General features: G+C 42.8%; 1 protein-coding gene across 1 annotated transcript in view; it reads right to left on the bottom strand.

Annotated features, from left to right (window-relative positions):
- Window positions 1–211: 211 nt before the first annotated feature.
- The window catches only part of NRIP1 (nuclear receptor interacting protein 1), a 130,397-nt gene continuing 108,090 nt past the window's right edge, over window positions 212–22,518 (bottom strand). Inside the window, exon 4 of the transcript XR_008467141.1 lies at window positions 212–937. The gene's annotated coding sequence lies outside the window, so the exon portion shown is untranslated. The remainder of the gene's footprint in view (window positions 938–22,518) is intronic.

The following is a 22,518-nucleotide window of genomic DNA, read 5'->3' as shown; positions in this document are numbered from 1 at the left end:
GAGATACTATTGTACTGCCATTGTCTCTGCTGATGCAACAGGGTCCTGCAACTGAATAAGCTTCATTTCTGAAATTTCATAGACTGAGAGATAGATCAACTGCAATACTTCTAATTTAATAACTGAGAAAAATGAAAATCAGAAAAGACCATTCTTGACATGGAAAACAAAGTGCTACCACTTTTTTTTTTAATTATTATTTATCTTTATTTCAAGGGACGTACTGTGTGAAAACAAACCCAAACTTCCGAAGTTTAACAATACAAGGGCTGTAAACATTAAGAAGGTTTACACCGATTTTGGTTTTGTTTCTGTCATGGAGCTTAACCAATATTTTATTAGTTGTCCAACAGAACTGACAATCACTGTTTGCCAGCAGCTCTAGTTGTTTTCACTTTCACCATCTATACATACAATAACAACAACACGAGCCAGTGTGGGATAAGCAGGTATGGGTTACATAAGCAGTTACAGGGTGAAAATGCAATTTTTAGGTGACAGAACATTATTATGGTTTCTCTTTGATTAGCCTTTCTTCTTTTCTGGCCAATGGCTTGGCTGGGTCCTTCATCGCAGAGACTGAGGCTCCATTCAAAAGATTTGATGGAGATACCTGAATTCAAAGTCTTTTCCTAATACTCAGTGGTTTTAATCTTACCAAATTGGCTAAAGATTTTCAGGGTGTCCTTAAAAAATTCAAGTATCATCCTCAAGGCTCTTTATACTAACAAGTTGTGGAAAAAGACAAGTTTGAAGATGCTGCAAGCCCAGAAGGGACCGCGCCATGGCAGTTTTGATACATGTAAAGTTTCTGCAAGTTAGAAGCTCAGTGTTTGTTACAAAGCTATGCTAGTGGACATCCAAAATTTGGCATTAGCAGCACTGATGGAGCTGTTTGACTGCTGGGTGTTTACCGTACACCATCCCAGAGCAGCACCTGTGGAAAAGAGCAGAAATAAACATCAGAGCCTCAGCAGAACATTGGATACATCCTTCGTTCCAAATATGATTTTGCTGATGATCAAAATAAACTCTCTCCCCAAAAGCAAAGAGATGTTGCATCCTCAATTTTTGTTGACCTGGAGAGAGTGCTACCAAGGTAAACATGTCAATCACTTGAAACCTTGTTTCATCAACTGTGGCTGTGAAAAAGATGAATAACTGCCTTGGGTCAGCTCATACAGTGACCTCTGTCTTCCATATACTAATGGTAAGACAAATATCTCTGGATGACAACAAGGCAACTGAGGACAGTCTGATGACTTCCAGTGAATAGGCACGCAATCCTGCAGTCATCAATGAATGAAGACTTCTGGATGGTTCCTCCCTGAGCTGGGGTCTCACTCTGCGGAAGTTAAGCTGGTGACCTTCAGTTCTCTAGCGAAGGTGCATTCCTTTGTCATGCTCTGGGAAGCATTGCCAAGGACAGAAATATGAATAGGCCAGGTGCAAGTATAGAGCCTTGTTTGATTCTACTGGGAGAAAAAAAAAAAGTACTCTAAAATGGAGAATTATGGGCTTCTATGTCATTATGAAAGGAATAGATGAGGTTATAGAGTCTATCAGAACAGCCTGAATTGCTGAGGACTTGCAGATCACCGAGTCTTGAACAAGAAAATTGAATAGTTTAGTCTAATTAGTAACACTTAAAGTATGAATTCTGATTCCAAGAAATACTAAGATGCTGTTTGACAGAAGCTGAGGACGTACTGGGAGAAGTAGTAATGTATGCTTTCCCTCTTACAGTAACCCTTAAACATGCACTAATAGCCACTCCAAGCCAAAATACTGGACTAAGATGAATCTTTTATCCTAGATCTAATAGAGAATTCTTCCTAACCTCTCTGTTTTTCCTAGGTTTGCCAGTCCAAGCATAATTATCTAAGGGTTACCACACACAGTCCAGAAACTGCCTGCTCATGAGACATCACTATCAGAAGGATAAACCTGAATTAATAATGTCAAGAGTATAAACTGGGGGAAGATGCCAGACAGCACTCACATAATGGACAATCACATTTCTTTTTTTTTCCATGGCTATGCAATTAAAGCATCCTTAAGGTCTTCCACCACTTCTCCTTTTCCACACGTTTGGGTGAATACTGAAAGGGCAACACACAATAGCCTTCTGCTTCCACACGTAAGTATGCTAGCAGCTATCTCACCATCCTCGTGGACATATCTTCTTGTAGCATTATTATATGTAAGATTTCCATTTGATCACATTAATCCTTGCATGAAGGAGATGAGAGGTGGATGACTAAAGACCTTATTCAATTGCCAAGATCAATTTCTTTTTCAGATAAAAAAATGCTACTCCAAGATCTGTCAAAGGAGTTAAAGCTAGTAATGGTGGGACCCTATACAGAGATCTTTGGAGAAATGTATTTGGTGTTGTATGTATTAGTACAGGAATGCATGTCCTCAGCCTTGCCTTTCTACTATGCATCTTGCGTTTCCCAAAGGTGTAATGTAACACAAGGATTTAGAATGTTCCTGCTTCTTGTAAAGTTTAACACGTGAGCTGTGCTAGTCAGAGTCTGTTTAATCTCTTCAGAATTTTAATCGGCCCATCTTGATGTCTGTTTTTAATATAGCTGATCAGTCTTTTGGATAAGGCAAGTGAGGCATCTTTAAGATGCACTGGCTTGAGACAGAATAGAAACTGTGTTCAATGTCATGCATGGGGGCTTCCCTCTGATAGCAAGGAGACAGGATGACCTGGGCAGTGGCAGGGCCCTGCCACACAGAATTATACAGAATGGTTGAGGCTGGAAGGGGCGTCTGGAAGTCATCTGGTCCAACCCCTCCTCTCACATAGGGCCGTCTAGAGCCTGCTGCCCAGGACCGTGTCCAGAAGACTTTTTAATATCTCCAAGGATGGAGATTCTACAACTTCTATGGGCAAGTTGTACCAGTGCAATGTCACCCTCACAGTAAAAAAGCTTCTCCTTTTCAGATGGAGCCTCCTGTGTTTCAGTTTGTGCCCATTGCTTCTTGTCCTGCTATTGGGCACCACTGAAAAGAGCACGACTCTGTCTTCTTTACACCCTCCTTTCAGATAATTAAATACATTGACAAGGTGCCCCTGAGCCTTCTCTTCTCTAAGCTGAACAGTCCCAGCCCTCTCAGCCTTTCCTCACAGGAGAGGGCTCCAGCCCCATAAATCCTCTTAGTGGCCCTTTGATGGACTCTCTTCAGTACACCCATCTTTCACTTGCACTGGGGAGACCAAAACTGGACTCAGCACTCCAAGTGTGGCTTTGCCAGGGCTGAGCAGAGGGGAAGGGTCACCTCCCTCAACCTGCTGGCAACATTCCTCCTAATGCAGCCCAGGGTGCCCTTAGCCCCCACTCTCCAGCCCCTGAATGCAGCGGGCAGAACTGGGGGCAGCAGCTGGACTGATTGGCAACCCCTGAGGCAGTGAGGGGCTGGATTGGGGCCAGAGCCTGGCTGGGGGGTCCTGCCAGGAGCAAACGGAGACTGGACTAGGGACAAGACTGGAAACAGGTACAGGTACACAGAGGTGGAATGGGGCTCCCAGGCCCATGGGGAGAGTGTGGGTGCCCCATGTGAAGACGCTTAAGGCCTCTTGATGCCCTCAGGGTTTCTTTAAGGAAGGCCAGAACAGCAGGTTTGTACTCATTTTCATGAGTGAAACTACAATTTTGGATTCCCATACATATGAGGTAAAATATAAAATGGATGTTATACATTTTTCTATTCCCTACTGTAGATAGTGGTGAGATCCCTATTGAAGACGCTCAGTCATGAAGAGGCTGCCAGAGTAAGTAGGTCCATCAGCCAGACAAGAAACAATCAAACTCTTCACTCACCAGTGTGCAAATTAGTTGCTATGGTTCAACTGCTTCTTCACCCTAATGTGCCATTGAGTAGGTAACCCTGGGAAAAAGAATCACCCTTCCAGGAAAATTTTCATAATTTGTTTTCTCTCTTAGGATGAACAGTCTTCAAAGTACACAAAAAACATGAGACAGCATGAAAAAATATCAGCCACAGCTAGACTACATATTCTGCTGAATAGGAAACCTTAACCTGTAGGCTTCGCAGCACCTATCAGTGTGTTGATACCGCACAACAAATGGGAAATAAGTATTTGTCCCTACCACCTGCACAGCATGGCTCACTACCCCACTGCCTGGGAAGCATGAAGGTACTTCTGGCCTTTTGCTGCTGACCTTATTATAATCCTCCATTTTCTAAGTTTTCACCTCTAATCCTGATAAATGAGATCTTACTGGGTGCCTCCAATAAGTCTAGTAAGAGCCATGGCTAATCAGGGCAAAAGTAACCTGTAAACACTAAAAATATCTCTCTATTTTTTTTGTTTTCTCTTTTTTTTTTTTTTAAAGAAAAAAATGAGATTGCATTTTCCCCTAGTATACAGGGTACTTGCTAGATATTTTATGCATCAGGCTTACTTGACGTATTTTGCTATGACCTTGGCTTCCGATAGAATCTTTCAAACAGTGGCAAATCCTTTTATTTTTTTTTGTCTGAAGATTTTCTTATTTTCACCCATATTGATAATGCCAGTGAACAAATGCCAGGCAGCTATAAGAAGAACAGCAAATGCCAATGCTTGTGGAGATCTAGAAAAGGTACATTTGTGATTAAAGTATGAATCAGGACTTTCCATACCAGGAAGGTGTGACTGGAAGTATCTAGGCGAAAGCAGACATTCTTCTCCTGAGAATTCAGTGTGAAACATATGGAAAGTGATATACCAGGCTGAATTTTGAAATACCTATACTGAAGACATCTACAGAATAATGTGAGAACCAACCAGCTGCTGTTTAATTTATACTGTGCAGCAGATAACCAGTATCACCTGGCTACAAGAGGGAAATAAAATGTTAATAAAACTCACTACAGCAAAACATTACAAGAAGGAAGCGTTCCTACGCTCCTCTATCATTGTAAATCTTGGTTATTTCAGCCCCTTTGCTTAATTGGAGATTTCACTACTGCTTTTATCAAAATACACAGGTTTGAACCAGTTCTAGAAATGAAAGTCTAACACAATGTGAACTGAAATAAACAGCAACCTGGCCCAATAGCAGTTACAGTAACTTGCCCACAGTCATAATGAGTTTCAGGAGACTATCTGAATACATACAAGTAACTTAAACTTAATAACTTTCTCAGTTACTTGAAGACTTAACAATTTTGAGAGAAATGTGTGAACACGTTAGAATTCCTCACTCTTAGTTGAATCAGTGGGCTGCACGGACCCTGGAAAACAGGTATGAAACACAGCATGAAATATTTTTTACATCTATTTGTTGAAAAAGTAATGCTTTTAAGAATCTCCATGGAAAGTAATTTTCTGGCATCCAGAACCATCAGACATCATATCTCTTTGCTTATGAGGGTATTTTCATACCAAGCTTTCACATTTGCTGTGGTTTATTGCATCCAATCCGGCAATTCCTATTGACTTCTAAGGGCTCTGGAGAAAACGATCAGTGACCTAATGTTTTCTACATCTTCTGTTTAAGTTTCTTTGAAGTCAGAAACAGATTTTTCAGTAGAACATCTTTCCTCCTTATACGTTCATTATATTCAAGCCAATGATACTTTACATTGAAAACATATACAGCTGAGATACTTTGAGAAGCTCTGGCACTCTGTTAACACAAACCTTCAGTTTCATTAAAGACCTTATTAAAACCTACACTGATTTCTCAATGCTGAATGCTAAGCTGCCTCTACAAGGCAGAGTTCTCAGGTCTATTCTAGAAAATGTGCTTCTGTAAATAGAAGATGACTGATTATTTTCCAGTTATTCTGAAACTTAGAGCACTACTAATTTCTGCAGACCTTCAACAAACTCAACAAAACAGAGCGGTTTTTGTTTCTATCGCTAAGGAGCCTATGTTGTCAACAGCAGGATAACTCTGGGAAGAAGGTTCGACGGTCTCTGTTTTAGATATATACTGACAACAAAGATCATGGTCTTACACTTACAAACTACTGATAATCTGAAATAAAGCAGACCAGCATTAGATAGCATTTGACCAGTGAATTCATATGACACATGCCACGATGCTCTCTACATAAACCGAACTGATATGCTCTGAGGATACAATTACACTTACGATCCTAAAATACATAACCTTGGAGAGAGTTCCTATGAAGGAAAACAAGAAGAATGAGTAATTAACAATTCCACTGGGAAAACGATCCCACTTTAGGTTACAGTCCCCACAAAATATTCTTACAACCAGCTTTAGCATGCAAGTCAGATACAAGTCTAAAAAGTACTTTTTTTTTAAACAGATATTTATTTTCTAATGACAAGCACTAGTACTATGTTGCTTCGCAAAATCAGAATGTATTTATAGAACTGTGAAGCACAAGTGTCTTTCTTTGGTCCCAGGATTTGGGTTTTGTTTTAAATTGCTTCTTGCTCAGTCTCAAGATTCCATTCAGACATATGGAATTGGAGAATTCATTTTTGTTTGGTCTCTAGTGTGTACAGGTGTGCTTTGAACCATCCACAAGAAGAGAGAGCCAGAAGAGCCACATGGGTGGCTAAAAGAAGTGGTCTTGGATTTGACCAAGAGTTTCTTTTGCTGGAAACACGGAAGAGGAGATGTCACTCTTGTATCCCATTCTGCAGCAGGCGACATGCAATTATTTAAAATCCTTTGTGGAAAGCCCGTGCACAGTGACTTTTTGGATGAAAACTGCCCTAGGACTAAGCAGCACAGGACTCATCGCATCCAGACTCACAGTCATAACTCAAAGGCCTTACTCAGCCACTTTCTGTCAGCCGTAGTTGAAGCCTAGGACCTGAGGATCCCTTTCTCTCCTTCTGCCCACCCCAGCAAGCAGCTGTCTCTAACTGGGTACTGACTTGAGATACATGATACAGCTCACGCATCTCTCAACAGCAGCAGTTTTGGGAAAGAAGTTAGTATCTCCATAGCCAACAGAAGCTGCAAATCTGCTGAAGTCAACCCAGGTGTGCCTGCCTAGTAACAGCAAGAGTACGTGGCATTTCTACTGGGGGCTCTCAAGTCACTCTATATGAACGAAACTACTTTTCCAACACACCAACTATATATATGCTGAACTCTTTTCATATTATACTGAATTTCCTGATCCACACAGAATTGTGATATAGGTAACAATTAATGGAACATAACATTAAAATCCAGTTTATGCTACCGTACATATCAGAGTTTGGAAAGCTTCCATCTTGGTTTCCAGCAAATTTCTCTCCTAACATTTGCACAGCAATATTTTTTTCCATCCATGAACTGTCTCTCAGAATTTTCTGCTTCTTCACTCTTTTCTATTGAGAAGTACATCTAAAATACTTAATCCAGATTTGTTCCTTGTCAAATTTAAATCTTAGTTTTCAACTGGTGACAGATTTAAAAATGCTGATTTTTTTTTCTCACAGTAAGACCAAATAAATCGCTCCTTCAATATGGTTGTTCAGGCTCAAAGTGTTTTTCAAAAACCTGAGGCAGTCTTTAGCAGGATTAAAAAACTATAACAGGATAACTCCTCAGAAATCAATAAACAAACATCTAATAATGTAATGCACACCACTCAACTTTTCTATAGCAGGTGAAACATTTCTCAGTAATTGAATTTACCTCAGATCCTTTAGGAATGTTGATGATCCACATAGCTGCCTGGAATTAAAAATTGGAATATGATTCTAAGTAATTTTATTTAATACACAATAGAAATTTATCACCAAAGGACTTGTGTCAAGGGTTCTTCAGCATCCTATCTAAAAGGATTGTGATGAATTTTCACTTGATTCAGCAGTTGCCTATATTTTTATTACTAAAGCCTCCAGAATACCTGGTAAAAGCATCACTGACATGATGAAGTATCACATGGGGAAAGTGGTGCTGCATACTAAAAGAAACCCAGACTGAGGTACGTCCCCAGTGGAAAAATCTCAGGCCAATTCTCTGCTGACCTACCACTGCTTTCACTGCACTTGAACATGAAACTGAAAAGGAGAAGCCTGCTCTTTAATTCCAGGCCTTACAAGTGGCTCCGAGGTGAAAAGAAAGTGAAATGCTGTATTAATAGCATCTCTCTTAGGAGGAAAGACTGAGACACCTGGGTCTATTTAGCCTGGAGAAGACTGAGAGGGGATCAAGAGGTGTCAAGAGGATGGAGCCAGACGCTTTTCAGTGGTGCCCAGAGACAGGACAAGGGGCAAGGAACACAAACTGGAACTCAGGAAATTCCATCTCAACACGAGGAAAAACGTCTTTCCTTTGAGGGTGGCAGAGCACTGTCACAGGCTGCCCAGAGAGGTGGGGGAGTCTCCGTCTCTGGAGACATTCAAAACCCTCCCTGGACGCGTTCCCGTGCAACCTGCTCTAGGTGACCCTGCTTTGGCAGCGGGGTTGGACTAGATGATCTCCAGAGGTCCCTTCCACCCCCTACCATTCTTGTGATTCTGCAATTCTGTGACTTTGGGTTTTGACACCTCAAGGAATATTAATTTTTTTCCTATGGAGTAACTATTTTGAGATAGGAAACCATGAAATGAACCTGGTAGGATTGCACAATTAAGTACTGTCCATTGAAATAAATCTATGCCTTTGTTTCATAGAAAATGCAGTCTTACAAAAGCTCTCCTTTCACACAGCATCAGCTTTTGGCTGGCTGCTGTATAGGATATATTTTCAGAAAACTCTATTTTAGCAAAAAGGTATATTATTGTAATTACCCTGCTAACTGAAAAGAGAGGCAGCAGAGGTACCAATCAGCTGACGTAAATCACCAGAGCTGCACCAAAGGAAAGATCATGATGCCAGTCTATTAGCTATGACTTTTATCCCAGTAAGTGTATTTCGTGACTGTGTATACCTTTGGCATACACAGAGCGAGCTGTTTAAGAGAGCTGTTCTGTGAAATTTGAAATGATTTTTGCTCGAGGCAGGAGGGATAATAAACAACCACCCTTTCAGCAGCCAGAAAAAGGAAGGGGTGGACACTGCACAGTGAGGAGCAGCAGCAAACCGGTGCAGTGGCTTCCTACTGAAGATACAGTCTCAGGTTCAGCTACTTACACGGGACGCATGTGACCGCTGTATTTCAACACAAGAGTTGACCAAAACTAACAAGGAACAAAACTGAATTTGATGTTTTTAGAAATGAAGTCATGGCCTACTTTTACTTCCTGACCCCAGGCAAATGATTGACATTGGAGCAGACTGTGACCTGTTTAGACTGGTTTAGTGTGTCAACTGCCACCTGGTTTTATGTCATTGAACATGTAATGAGGCTCACTAAATAAGGCAGACCTAACCTAGAAAACTGCATCAGTCTTCACTTATATTTTTAGGTTGATTTCTTCTCAAATAAATTTAAATACCAACCTGAGTCATTCACTGTGAAAGTCTGTACAAGCTTTCCTGTGCTATCAAGAGAGATTAAGGATTCTAGCCAGCTACATGGTGTCACTTTATTCTGGGTTTGGTTTTTTCTCTTTTTTTTTTTTTTTTTTTTACTTTTTTTTTAAACCAACACTCTTGTTTTGGGCTGAAAACCTGCAGAGAAACAGCACGCCAGAACCAGAAGTTTCCATGTTTTCAGGAGAGAAGAAATACCAACCCAAAAAGAGAGAAGTCACCTGCCAGCCCCAGTAACTGGCCAGTGCTGCTGCTCTTCCCCAATAGCAAATTAACATTAACTCCATTTTTATTACTAGCAGTGGACCCATGTGTGGAAACAGTGATCCTGCTACATGCTTTCCTAACAGCAACCGGTACCGTTGTTTCTGATAGGACTGCCCTGTCCTGCTGTATTTCTGGGTGCCCTGCTGGGATCTCAGAGAGGCATTATCTCCAAGGTACTAACCTACGTTGCCTGGGAGAAGCTGAAAGCTTGCTACCTTTTCTTCTCCACGCTCTAACACTGAATCAACCTTGTCACGTGCAGGGAGGTTTTTGGTAGCCCAGGCTGTAGGTAGGCTCTGCCCTTGCATGAAGCAGCCCATGGTGGGCAGGACTGAGCTGCAGGGAAGGATTATGGCACCCACACAAACCTCAAAGTGGGCACAACGGTAAGACGCGAAGTCCAAAACCAAGCTTCATGCTTGGCTTGCTCTCACAGGGGTGTATTCCTACCGCCGTTCCTAGTAAGCTCATAGGAGAAGTAGGGTGTGGGTCAGCTGAAGCTTAACCCTTTTAAATTTTTTTTCCCTGACTGAATGCTTCTTAAAAAAGCATGATGATTTAGTCTCATTTTCTATGTTATTGCAGCATTGGAAGGTCTTGGATCAGACTTTTGGATGTTCAGTCGACTTCTGGATCTGCTGCAAAGCAATGGCTTTAGGCAGTGCCTATGTTTTGAAAAATATGCAGATACTTTCTGTGAGTTATTCAAACTGCAGTGCTGGGTCTAAACTCACTGACCTACTTTAACTTGCTTTTTGAGTGGCTGAGTTTCAGACTTATCTTCATTTTATCTGGATGTTAAATATTGCTTGGTTTTCAGAACTATTGAGCATGGCTCTGTCTGTAGTCAGTCTCTTCTCTAGGTAGGTGGTTTCTTGTCCTAAATTTCCATTACTAATTGTAGTTGTTCCTAATGCACACAGAAAGCACTGTAGTTGTTCCTAATGCACACAGAAAGCACTGTCCCAAACTACAATATCACCAATGCATACTCTCATACCCAGGAGACCTTCAGACATCTAGGGCATTATGCAGTTAAGTACTTCCACAACTGAACGTATTAAAACATGCAAAAAGAGAATAATTGCAAATTTTTTGTTTGTTTCCTTAAAATTCTAACAGTTGGCAGGCTATCAGAGCACCCAGTTAGTTTGCAGCAATGGAAACCAAGTGTATGGGGAAAGATTAGCCACCAGCAGTATCACACACGGCTGGGCTGTCAAATTGCAGAGGAGAGATGCAAATCTTTGAGGGCTCCACATTCAAAGGCAGCTGCCCAGCCTCTGTCAGTTGTTGGAAAACGCGGCCCCAGTGCTCTGTTCCTGGTGGGCAGATGTTAATATTCTTGTGCTGTGCTCCCATTCACTTCCTGGGAGCTGTCTGTCGGCGTATCTGGTCTGTGAAGCACACCAACTGTTATCACAAGTTTTTCTTGCAAGGAATTTTCATGCTTCTCTGCAAACACAGTTGTGCAGACTGAAGTTTCACCAATGTGAAAAAAGAACAGCAGTTTCAGACACAGAAACTTCCCCTCTCTTCATTGGGCACATTTCGCTCTCAGTCAATCACTTGGTTTGTGGAGTGACTGAGATTCCTCCCTGTACTGCCATTTCTCTAGACCCCACACATCACCCCTCACTCTTGCGGAGAGAAGCGCAGTGAAACCTTTGGTCAGAAAGCCAGTATCAGCTTGTGTACCATTTCCTGTATTTCGATAGTGTCTTACTCCAGATTTCTCTGTGGCAGCTCTAGCAGTCATCAGGTTTCCTCAGATTACCTCAACTCTGTTAAGATCTGGGCACAGCAGAGATACCGTACTAGCCTCAGTATTCAGTTTTGTCCTAGCAAGACCTAAAGACATGGTGTCGGTGGCGATTCAGCTGGCTGCGAGATTTTATCAAGTTGGCAGCAGAGAAGAGCCACCATCAGCAGAACCAATCTCCTCAAGCCCCATGCCCTGCTTTCTGATCAATCTCCAAGTGCCCCTGCGAGCTCTGGCCCCCGGAAGCGCTCTCCTGAGGGTGGCACAGTGAACCTCTCTCTCCTGCTCTCAGGATAGGAGGATTTGGGAGGAAATGGCAGCTGCAGCACATTCCCACACTGGGCACCTGCTTTATTTTTACGTCTGCATCATACCTGACCTGGTCAGGGCAACAGCATGACCCAGCCGGAGCAGCACATCGGTATGCTCGGTGCCAGAATAAGAGGGTGCGAACGGGTTTGACATGATCCGAACGAGCCCAAAATAATCTCAGCTCTTGGCAAAGCTGACAGAATTTCTATCAGGAGACTTCAGGCTAGTCAGCACTCATCATAAGACACAATAGATCTGCTGCATTTTTTAAAAATGCGTTTGAAATAAAGGTTTGGAAAGTTCTTCTTCATCTTGGGGTTGTTACTTTTTTCACCACTTTCAGGATTTAGAAAAAGACATCAGTGGATGGTGCAAGTCTTGCAAGCAAATTCCATGCACCTTCCAGCACTCTCAGATACCACCACCGGACATACTGCCTGGGCCCCTGCCCTCTGCTCCTCCTAAGCAAGGAAAAGCGCCTCACCATAGAGCTTGACAGATGTTATTTTTCCCTGCGCCTGCCAGGGCACAGGGCTGCTGGGGACATAGCCTGGGCCACCCTCTCTGGCAGGTCCCGGCAGGTCCCACCGCCTCTGTAGGGAGCAAGGGTGGCTCGGAGGCAACCCCAGCCCCCACGGCCACTGTGGGGTCAGATCACAGACTCACAGAGTGGTAGGGGTTGGAAGAGACCTCTGGAGATCATCTAGTCCAACTCCCCTGCCAGAGCATGTTCACCCAGAGCAGGTTGCACAGGAACACATCCAGGCGGGTTTTGAATGTCTCCAGAGACGAAGACTCCACCACCTCTCTGGGCAGCCTGTTCCAGTGCTCTGCCACCCTCAAAGGAAAGACGTTTTTCCTCATGTCAAGATGGAATTTCCTGAGTTCCAGTTTGTGCCCGTTGCCCCTTGTCCTGTCTCTGGGCACCACTGAAAAGAGTCTGACCCCATCCTCTTGACACCTGCCCTTTAGCTATTTATAAGCATTAGTGAGATCCCCTCTCAGTCTTCTCTTCTCCAGGCTAAACAGACCCGGGTGGCTCAGCTTTTCCTCCTAAGAGAGGTGCTCCATTCCCTTGATCATCTTTGTAGCCCTCTGCTGGACTCTCTCCAGTAGTTCCTTGTCTTGAACTAGGGAGCTCAGGATGGGCCCTGCCATGAGGGGGACAGGGAGAGGTCCGCCATGGTGCTGGCACCTGTGGCCTGGCCCGGCCAGGTGGGGGTGGTGCCGAGGGGCCGATAGGGCCCTGCCCTCCCGAGTGCTGTGCCTGCCTGCTGGAAAGTGGTCACCTACACCAGAAACAGATTGTTGCAACAGCCCCAGTTGCATGGACTTTTTAAAAAAACAACTGAATGGAAGAAAACACTGGAAATTTAGGGTCAGCAAGAACTCAACCAGGTGTATAACCTGTCAGCCAAGACAAACTCTGTACAGCAACAGAGCCAGCTCCTGTGCTTCAAGCTACACCCACGTGCTTGCAGATGTAGGAGTTAATAATAAGTTTTCATCACTTAAAATTCCCCTCCTGGTAAAAGCCTTGTCAGCTCCAGTGTGTCAGCCACCAAAAGCTCCTTACAGCGTAACTGTTGCATCATGCCAGACGCCAACCCTTCCTGCGCAGCAGCCCTGATTTTTTTCTTTTTTAAATCGGGGGCTTAAACAGAGTTTCTTCAGCAAACCGCAAAGTTTTAAAAATACGCAGGTTACAAATGCATGCCCACCGCGCTCCCTCGGAGAGACGGCTTCCCAAAAGGGCAGCGTGGGGCAGGAGCTGGCCGGCTGCCAGCTCTCCCCCACAGGGAGACAGAGCCCGGTGCTGTGCCTTCCTACGGCTCTGCCCCAGAAACTTCGCCTTCTGCACTGGAACCAATTGCTTGTCTACAAAAACAGATGATGGCCTGAATAAAACACAGGTGTTGCTCAAATTCTGGGGGAAAAGACTGCTGTATGTCCCATGTGTTAGTGTAATGACCCCTAGAGGGTGAGCTTCTCTCCTGTAGCAGACACCCAAAGGACAGGACAAGAGTATTTGTACTGAAATTAACTTACACTGCTGGGCGCAAAACCAAAAAAAAATAATAAAAAAGCCTGTGGTAGCATCTGTAAATCACAGTGACAAGAAATGTACAAACATAAAAAGAAATATTACTCTTGCTTCACAACATTTGCATGCTTGCTATGTTCCCCAGTGCAGTCACTCTAAACATTGCTTTAAAATAATCTTCTCCCATATGCTATATGATGCGGATCCATTGGAAACGTACTGGATTTAGATATGCAGATTCAAAAGCCCACAGTTTCTTTTGCAAGAGACCTCTGCATCTACCTGGAATGGAGAGATGGGCTCAGGCAGCTGCCTGGGCAAAGCCACATGCAAATGCCAGGAGCTACTCAGAAGCATGCCCGAGATCTAAATTTCATAGACTTCATACTGGCAGCATGGTTGCATGCCTGACCTCTTTTAAGTCGATAAGAATCAATCACAATCATAAAATCATAGAACGGTTTTGGTCAGAAGGGACCTTAAAGATCACCTAGTTCCAACCCCCCTGCCCTGGGCAGGGACATCTCCCCCTAGACCAGGCTGCTCAAAGCCCCATCCAGCCTGGCCTTCAACTCTTCCAGGGATGGGGCATCCACAGCTTCCCTGGGCAACCTGTTCCAGTGCCTCACCACCCTCACAGTAAAAAATTTCTTCCTGGTATCTAATCTAAGTCTACCCTCTTCCAGTTTGAAGTCATTACCCCTCATCCTATCACTACATTTTATCAAATAATTTCTTGTTTACAGAGCCATAATTTACTTAGGTATAAAATTGTGAGACCCAGAAGTGTTTGCAAGTTTAATGCTAAGTGTGCTTTTCTCTGTTTAAGTTGGGACAGAAACAACTTGCATTAAAATCCATAGAAGCAATTCAGAGTGACCCTGTACCATTTAAACAAAACAAAACAAAACAAAACAACAAAACCAAACTAAACCATGGGAATTATAAAAGTTGGGGCTGGCACTGGGAGTTGAGGTTGAAATTCACAAGCACGGCTGAGTTTGGAGTTGTCATGGTACCAGTGCTACTATGTGTGAATCACAGTACCATCAGATCACACTCTGAAAAGCAGCAGTTTCGCCTGCATACAAAGCGAGCAAAACCTTGGAACAAACTGTTCTGTACCTTCAAGGAACTCAATGTTCACTCCGATCTAGCAGCCTGGATTCAAAGTTTTGAGAGTGGTGAGATTTTGGATAAATTGGCGAATTTCTGCAAGCTAGGCCTGGCTCCACACTGCCATGGTTATCATGGAGTTGCAACTCTGCAACCTGTGGATTAAGTCAGAAGCACCAGAAACATTGCAATTCTTCTCACAGCGCTGCCCCTCACACAATGCTTGCTTAGGCAACTTCATCTTGGCCATGGCAATAATAAAGATCAGCAAAATCCCTGTCTGTAATCAGTGCTTTTATTACTATTAGCCCTCTTGTGCTCTGCAGAGATCCATGCACATTGTAGCACAGATAATCCATCACTATCTCATTAAACTTATTTTGCAAAATTTTCTTGAATATGTAGGCTAAGGTTTGCTCCCTTTATTGCTATGCTCCTAATAATAGCGTGCAGCCAAGTGTAAAAGATCTTCTGTCTTCTCAATTAACAGACTATTAAGCTTTCCCCTAAGAGTAATAAACTCCTGTAATCTGGCAGGGGCAGCAGTCCACAGTTGCATTTTTTTTCCCCAAAGTGCACGTTTGTGTTTCCAGATCTGTGTGGGTTGTTCTAAACAGATTTTGCTGAGGAGACACACAGAAGGTATGCTCACACTAACTAACAGGCTAAATAGGTGAGAAGTCACCTGGCATACCATGAAATTGTAATTGTTTCAAAGTACTTCATTTCAAGAATTCCTGCATCTTTTACTCATCGTACATGAATAATCTTTAGAGACCGTCTCTCAACAGCAGACATTTTTCAACTAGGACCATAGGGACTCTGAACATCCCTGGAAAATGTCTAAGAAGCCTATGAAAGACAGCTGGAAAAAGCAATTTTTTTTGTCAGGATGGTTGAATTCACTGACTTAAAACGATTCTGCCCTGTTACGAAATAAATGCAGGAGGCCATAAACTCCAGAATCTCTGCTCCAAATCAAGGAGTTGAGGAATGTAGAAACTGAAGATAAGGGCAAATCCCCCTAAATACATAATCAGATATCTGGGGAACAACACACAGTTCACCTACGTTTATACCTAAATGCAGTGTTGTTTAGTCTAAGTCTCAATGGTGTCCACAAAAAAGGTAAGTGAGGTCAGTCTGCAGAGGTGAGATGCTACCAACGCTCATTAAGTTACACCAAAGGAGAGCCAAAGATCACACCCAAAAGAAACAAGCCTGATTTGTTTTCACTTTGGAAAAGCAAAAGCTAGGCATTCATAGCTTAACAGATCCAAGACCAGAAGCTGTTCCTAGGTACTTTATAAAAAGGACAAAGAATTCCTTCTTGAAATTTATGATCTTAAGACTTGAAGAAAGACCATCTGCCCCTTCTCTCCACAGTTTGTTGTAGAGAACAACCAGGCTCATCTTCTACCTCTAGCTGTTTGGCTCCACTCTATGTGTGCAGCCTCAACGAGCGCACAGTAATATTATGGAACAAGAGAAGGTGTAGGTAGGTTCTTCTGCAAATTAATTAGAGAGCAGGTAAGGTCATCTGCTTCATCAAACTGTATAAAACCATGGCTGGTTTCAAACCCTCCCAATAGCTATGCTATATCAGCCGTAATTTGTTATTTTCTTGTCCCTTGAAACCAGAAATCAGGAAAATTCACTAAAATTCGCTACTAGGAAAAAAATATTACAGTTTTTTCAGCTTGCAGTGATAAGATAGCATTGTCAGCACTAACCTTTAACTAAGCAAAGACTAGCCTCGGGTTGCAGCGCAGGGACGACCCACACACCAGACTATACTTCTGTGCTAGTTAAAAGCCACTAAGTATAAACAAAGGGAGCATGCAGGGACTCGGAGTCAGCTCTCTCCGCACAGCCTTTCCTGTTTTCACCTCGCTACTGCTCATTTTTCTGATCCAGATGACGCTTCACTTCTCTGCTAAAACCTCAAGGCCAGTCTCCTGCAAAGCGCTGAGAGCATGTCTGCACAGCCCAGCACGGCTCTGCCGCTGTGGCTGCGCAGATGTACCCACACGAGCTGCAAAAGGAGTTGGCGTGGACACAGCAGCATTTCCAAGAACATCAGAGCTTTTAGCCAAACACCTCCATGCATGTTTCAGATTTCTTAATGTATTAAACAAGTGGGGTTTTCCTTTTTTTCTCTCTGGGTGATTTAATAAGTAACTTCTTTCTCATGCCCCTTTTGATCTTCTTCATTTTTTTTCCTCATACTTATTTCTGGGTTGATAGAATTTTTTTTTTAAGGGTTCTCACACCTTTTCTGATTACCTCCATGACACAATCCAGAGATAATCTTTCGTGTTTCAAGTTAAGAAACAACACACTCCCTCTTGAAATAAGGAATACCAATGCAGAGGTAGCAAATCTATCAGTTAAACAAATCTTCCTCCTCGTCTACTCTTATTTACCATTTTTGTAAATTTCATAAGATATTGAATGATCTGGCTTGACTCAACTCCTGAAAATCAGCTCAGTACCATCTGTGACTAGTGTTTCTTGATGAGCTACAAACCAAGCTCAGTTGTTATCTTGTAATTGTACACGTCCAAATTCTTCCCTCTTTCCCTTCCTGCTCTCATCTTCCCCTCATTACCTTCAAAAGTAGCCTTCAAGTCCCACCATAATACCTTTCCCTCCAGTTTAACCTGTTTCCCTTTTCTCCTCCTCTCATCTACAGCCTCTTCAAATGGGAAGTCATCTTTCCACAGCGTCAAGGATAAAATCCACCCCATGCTGAGGAGCCGGTGCCAGGTCCACTTAAGTCTTCCAAAGAATTTCACCTCGGATGACTTTCCCCTCTCCTCCTCCTCCAGACTTACTCTTTTCACAATACTTTTCAACAATGACCTCAGCCAGATTCCTTCACTACTGCTAACTTGTACCAGCACTTAATGTACTTTATGTGCCTGCAGTGTTTTTTCTGAGTTTGTAATAGGCTGCAAATTCCTTGAAGCATGTCTCATTATATTTTTGTATAGCTCCGCTCACTCTGTCTCTACTTAATAAATAATGGCTACTCTACAAGAATGCTCACTATACACCCCTACTGTTTTAAAAAAAAAAAAACCCAGCCCTTGCATTGTCAGCTTTTTTAATTTTTCTTCTGTCTGCATGAGTCATTGAACCCATCTTCTGCGTGCGTTTATGTACGCACGCTCATTCACGTTTCTCTCCACAGAAAGAAACGCTAAAATAATCCCCTGCACCAAAATTCCTTGTTTTGCACATAAATCCAAACATTTTGGATTAGCTGGAGACACAGGCAGCTTTAAAGATGGTCTACTTTTTTATTCTTCCTAGAAAAGTCCCTCTTCCCTCACAAAAAAACCTAATCAGAGAGTGTATAAGCACTGTTTATGTTTGTGTTCTTCAAGAAAATCTACTTCAGACATAAGACCCCATGTTTAACTTGCCCTGCTGTTGATATGAGAAATATATGGCAGATGATAAACAAACAACATGCTAAAAATACACTGAAATCTTGAACACTGGAACTAAGCCTAAGTGAAGGAGCTTTATGTTGAGGAAAACACACTGAAGTGTGGCCCAGCTGAGAAAAAACACTGTCATCAGGCTCCCACAAGCATAGTCGCAATAAGGCACTTTCACTGCTGCAAGGACTTATTTACTTGTCCAAGCCTATTAGGGGTTAGACCTGCTACACAATCGCAAGCCTGGGGTCAGCTTTCACAGGTTCCAGGTACAAATCATAGCCAGTGCCCTACTTCCACTGAGGTTACTCTCTGACTTCAGAAATCTTTCTTCCATTTTCTTCACCCTCATTGTCTTTTAAACTTGCTTATTTAATGCATTGTAATTGAGTTATACTTCCAAAATATTTCTCTTGCAAGTACATTTTAACCTAGTTTTACTCAAAGGTCCCAGGTGAGATGACCAAAGCAGGGGCAGGGTTAGAGAGTGTGATTTAAATAACCGATGCAGATAGGAAGCAAAAGAGACCAGAGTTGTGGAATTTACCTTTTACTTTGTGATCCGTCACTTCCAAAGACATTTCTGACAGACAGGTTACCAGATCATAACAGTTCCATCATCCCCAGGTGTTTTCCCATCTGATGGAAATCTTCACATTTAGGTAAATGGGAAGGCTAAATTGCATGCTCTGCCTTTTAACACACCAAAACTTGATCGAGGACCAATGATACTCTGTGTATCTCGGGTACATGTACAGTTGATATTCGACTGGCATTAAAGTCTCCCTAAAACAAGGAGAAGTCTTTTCTGGTCTATTTAACACAGAAATCCTGACATGCAGTATGGCCATATGTCCCACCTGAAATCTCATGGAACCCCACAGTCAAGTGCAATGCAAACCTAGGGTTCCTCAACTGTAAATTGGGGACCATCCCCCTTCTGCTGGTGAGGATGGTGGTAGGAAATACAACCAGTCATGACAGGCTGCAGGCACCACCTGATAGTAATAGAGATCTACGCCATGTATTTCCAAATACCGTGGCAAGAGCAACCCTTGCTCATGGCAGGCAGGCTGCAGTGATTGCTGCTGAACTTGAATAAGCATGATGATGTAGCAGCTGTAACTTTCCCTATGGAAAAAGAAAACATAAGAAACAGGGACTTCTGCTTTTATAGAGGTTAAAGCAAGGCATCCTGGTACCACAATACTCCTCCCAAGGTCATTTTCAGCATCTCCATCTTATCCTGGACTCTTTCGGCAAGCCCAACCCAGTCACCATCCCCTCCAGGCTCAGGATACTACCTACCATCTTACCCAGATGGCCACTGTGTATCCCCCACCCCATTGAACAGCAGTTGCAGCTGTGGTCAGCAGGGTCCCTTTGTGGCATCTCCTTTAATCCTTGCCAAGTCCCAGGTAACACCAGGAATTTGCATACTAGATAGAAAAAAGCATCTTTCCAAACACTCCTTTGACCAAACTACTTCTGTAGCTGTCTCTTTCTGGACAGAGGTCTCTGTGCTTCACCGCTTTCCGATCTGGTTCCTCACTCCATGGACTGGATTTAGTCCCGTGGGTGCTGTCCTCATTCATCCCATTCTTCCCCTCTTGGTTCCCAGTTCAGAAAAATACATGCAATAGTGCATCAAGCAGAAGAGGAGACCAAACTCCAAGCATCCAGCATGGCTCCTCAAAAACAAGGAGCACTGCCCTGCCCTATAGATGTTTTGACAGTTGTCAAGAGTTTCATATCATATGCTGAATCCTCTGCTTTCCTGCAAAACACAGGACTCCACGCCACAGGCAGCCAAATTCCACATCAAAACAGACAGCACCATCTCAGCTCCAGTATAATCATGTTTGCTTTGGGCCAACTGGGCACATGCTCAAAGGGTGACACTGGCACAGCTGCACCATTAATGCAGGGTAACATGAATATAGTAGGGACCTGGAAAACTGTCTGCTACTTCCGCAGCCCATGCTCTATGTACTGCCAAAAATTTCTGTATCCCCTCGGTCCAAACTGGTAGATACAAAAATGGAACTAGGCAGAAACATATACTGTGCTCGGTACCTCACATCGCTAACGTTACCACTCACCGCTCCAGGCATCCTAGCAGTGAGGAACGACAGTTAGCCTGGGTCAGAGGAGACTTCTGTTCCATGCAGGAGGTTCCTGGTACTGTCAGGAGACGTTTTGCAGGCAGAATTGCACAGCGTTACACAGTTTGAAATCAAACAAGGGATAGCAAGACATATATTTTCTAGTGTAAGCACAACATAAACGCTTCTGTAAAAATGGAGACAAAGATGACAGGAAAACTGGAATAGCACCTTTCTTACTAAAGTGAACCAAGTTTTCAAGGGCTAAGCAGATGTGGGAAGACAATGAAAAAAAAATCTGTTGAAGCCACTTGATATAAAACCAAAACCCAAACATCTTTTTATGTAACTAGCTTGATCCTTAGACCTTCTATGCAAGTTTTAGAGAGTGGGATGTATTCAATACTGCTGTCTGTATTCAATTCTGCTGTCTGTTTCTAGACAATTATTCCTGCCACTTCTAATTTAATAATTGCAAATCTATGCTATGCAAAAATACAGGATGATTCTTTGGGCTGTTAACATTTTTCAGCGGGGGATTTCAATGCTTTCTCTTCCTCTATCAGCAGCTGCCCCTGTTTTGTCAGTGGCAAGTGCAGCCGCCACCAGCTCCTTCTTAGGCCACACCTTCTATTCTGTGTCATTTTTAAAAACTCTTAAGGAGCATTTTTTTGAGGGAGAGGGAAGGCTTTGTGACATACACTTTGTTTCTTTCTGCCATAGCAAGCAGCATTCTAAAATAAAGGAAAGAGGTACTGGGGGTAGGTGCTGTTAGAGGTCATCACCTCTCTGCACAGTATACAGGCACTGTGCAATGCCTTGGGTGAATAATTTCAGCAGGAGAGACTGATATAGGCAATGCATAATGTGCCACTTTAGGCAAATATGTATTTCAAAGCATTTTTTTTGTCCAGAAATATATGCTTTTTTTTTTTTGCCTCCTCTGCCCTTCATGGGTGATGACTGGGCTCCCATACAGTTTAAAAATGAGATTAAAGGACTCAAAATAACAGGGAAGAGGAAGGGAAAAAATGGGACGAGAGTTAGCAGTTGCTCACACAAGAGATGGACACATCCCTACATGCAAGGATTAGCTAAACTAATTCCTTTCAGATTTGCAAACATATTTACAGGCTGATCAACCGGCTATTGGTAGTTCTGCATAATGAAATGTAAGGCTTCTTTTGATTTTAGACTAGGAAGTAAGTAAACTTGCTTCAGTAACACTCTGAGATTTAAGCAGTGACACTGAACTATAAGTCAGTCAGTGTATTACCTATGACATGAACAGCTGCATGAAGTTTATGTTTCCTGGATGTACTCAATTCTTGCTGCCGGTGCTAATGGAGACTTTTCTCCCTGTGACCATGTTGAACAGAGGAAAATGTGGTGGGATTAGAAAGCAAAAGGCACTTGAGAGTAGCATCTTTGTAGCTTGCTACCCTAAGATTCTCCTTCCCTCTCTTTCTTCCTCCTTCCCTTAAACTAATTGTGGCCCAAGGGGTGAGTAATACCCCCCAAGTCGCAGGTTCGCCACAGCAAACAGGCACCCAGATACATACAAGCATGGAGGTAGCATGTAGCAACTGAAGGAACACAGCCTTCCTAGAAGACCAAAGGCGAATCACATGCTGAGCCATTTGTAAGGCATATGAGAGTCACTTAGGTTTCTTAAAAAAACAAACAAACAAACAAAACAAAAAACCAAAACCAAACCAAAAATCAAGAATTTCTTTCAGAGCCAAATCTGAATAACACATCTGGAAAAAGAACTGCACAATTCTAACAGCTAATAGAGGTATTAGAAGAACTTCCTTCTATCTTCCACAGAACCCCTAGAAAAGCTTTTCCCAAGTCATGGCATATAAGAGACAGAACGTCAGGGCATCCAGCTCCAAAACATGCTTGAATTTCACCTCTTTCTCTCAGTACCAGTGATGAGATTTGGACATGGGTTCTAGTCAGGCGGAACTTAGAAAATGATGACGTTTTGCTGGAGTTACAAAGGAGCTGACAGGCAAATATTAAGAGATAACAGCAACAG

The sequence above is a fragment of the Rissa tridactyla genome, chromosome 1, assembly GCF_028500815.1.
Source record: "Rissa tridactyla isolate bRisTri1 chromosome 1, bRisTri1.patW.cur.20221130, whole genome shotgun sequence".
In the NCBI taxonomy this organism is placed as follows: Eukaryota; Metazoa; Chordata; class Aves; order Charadriiformes; family Laridae; genus Rissa; species Rissa tridactyla.
The sequence above is the reverse complement of the archived record's forward strand: the minus strand, read 5'-3'. Positions and strand labels throughout refer to the sequence as shown.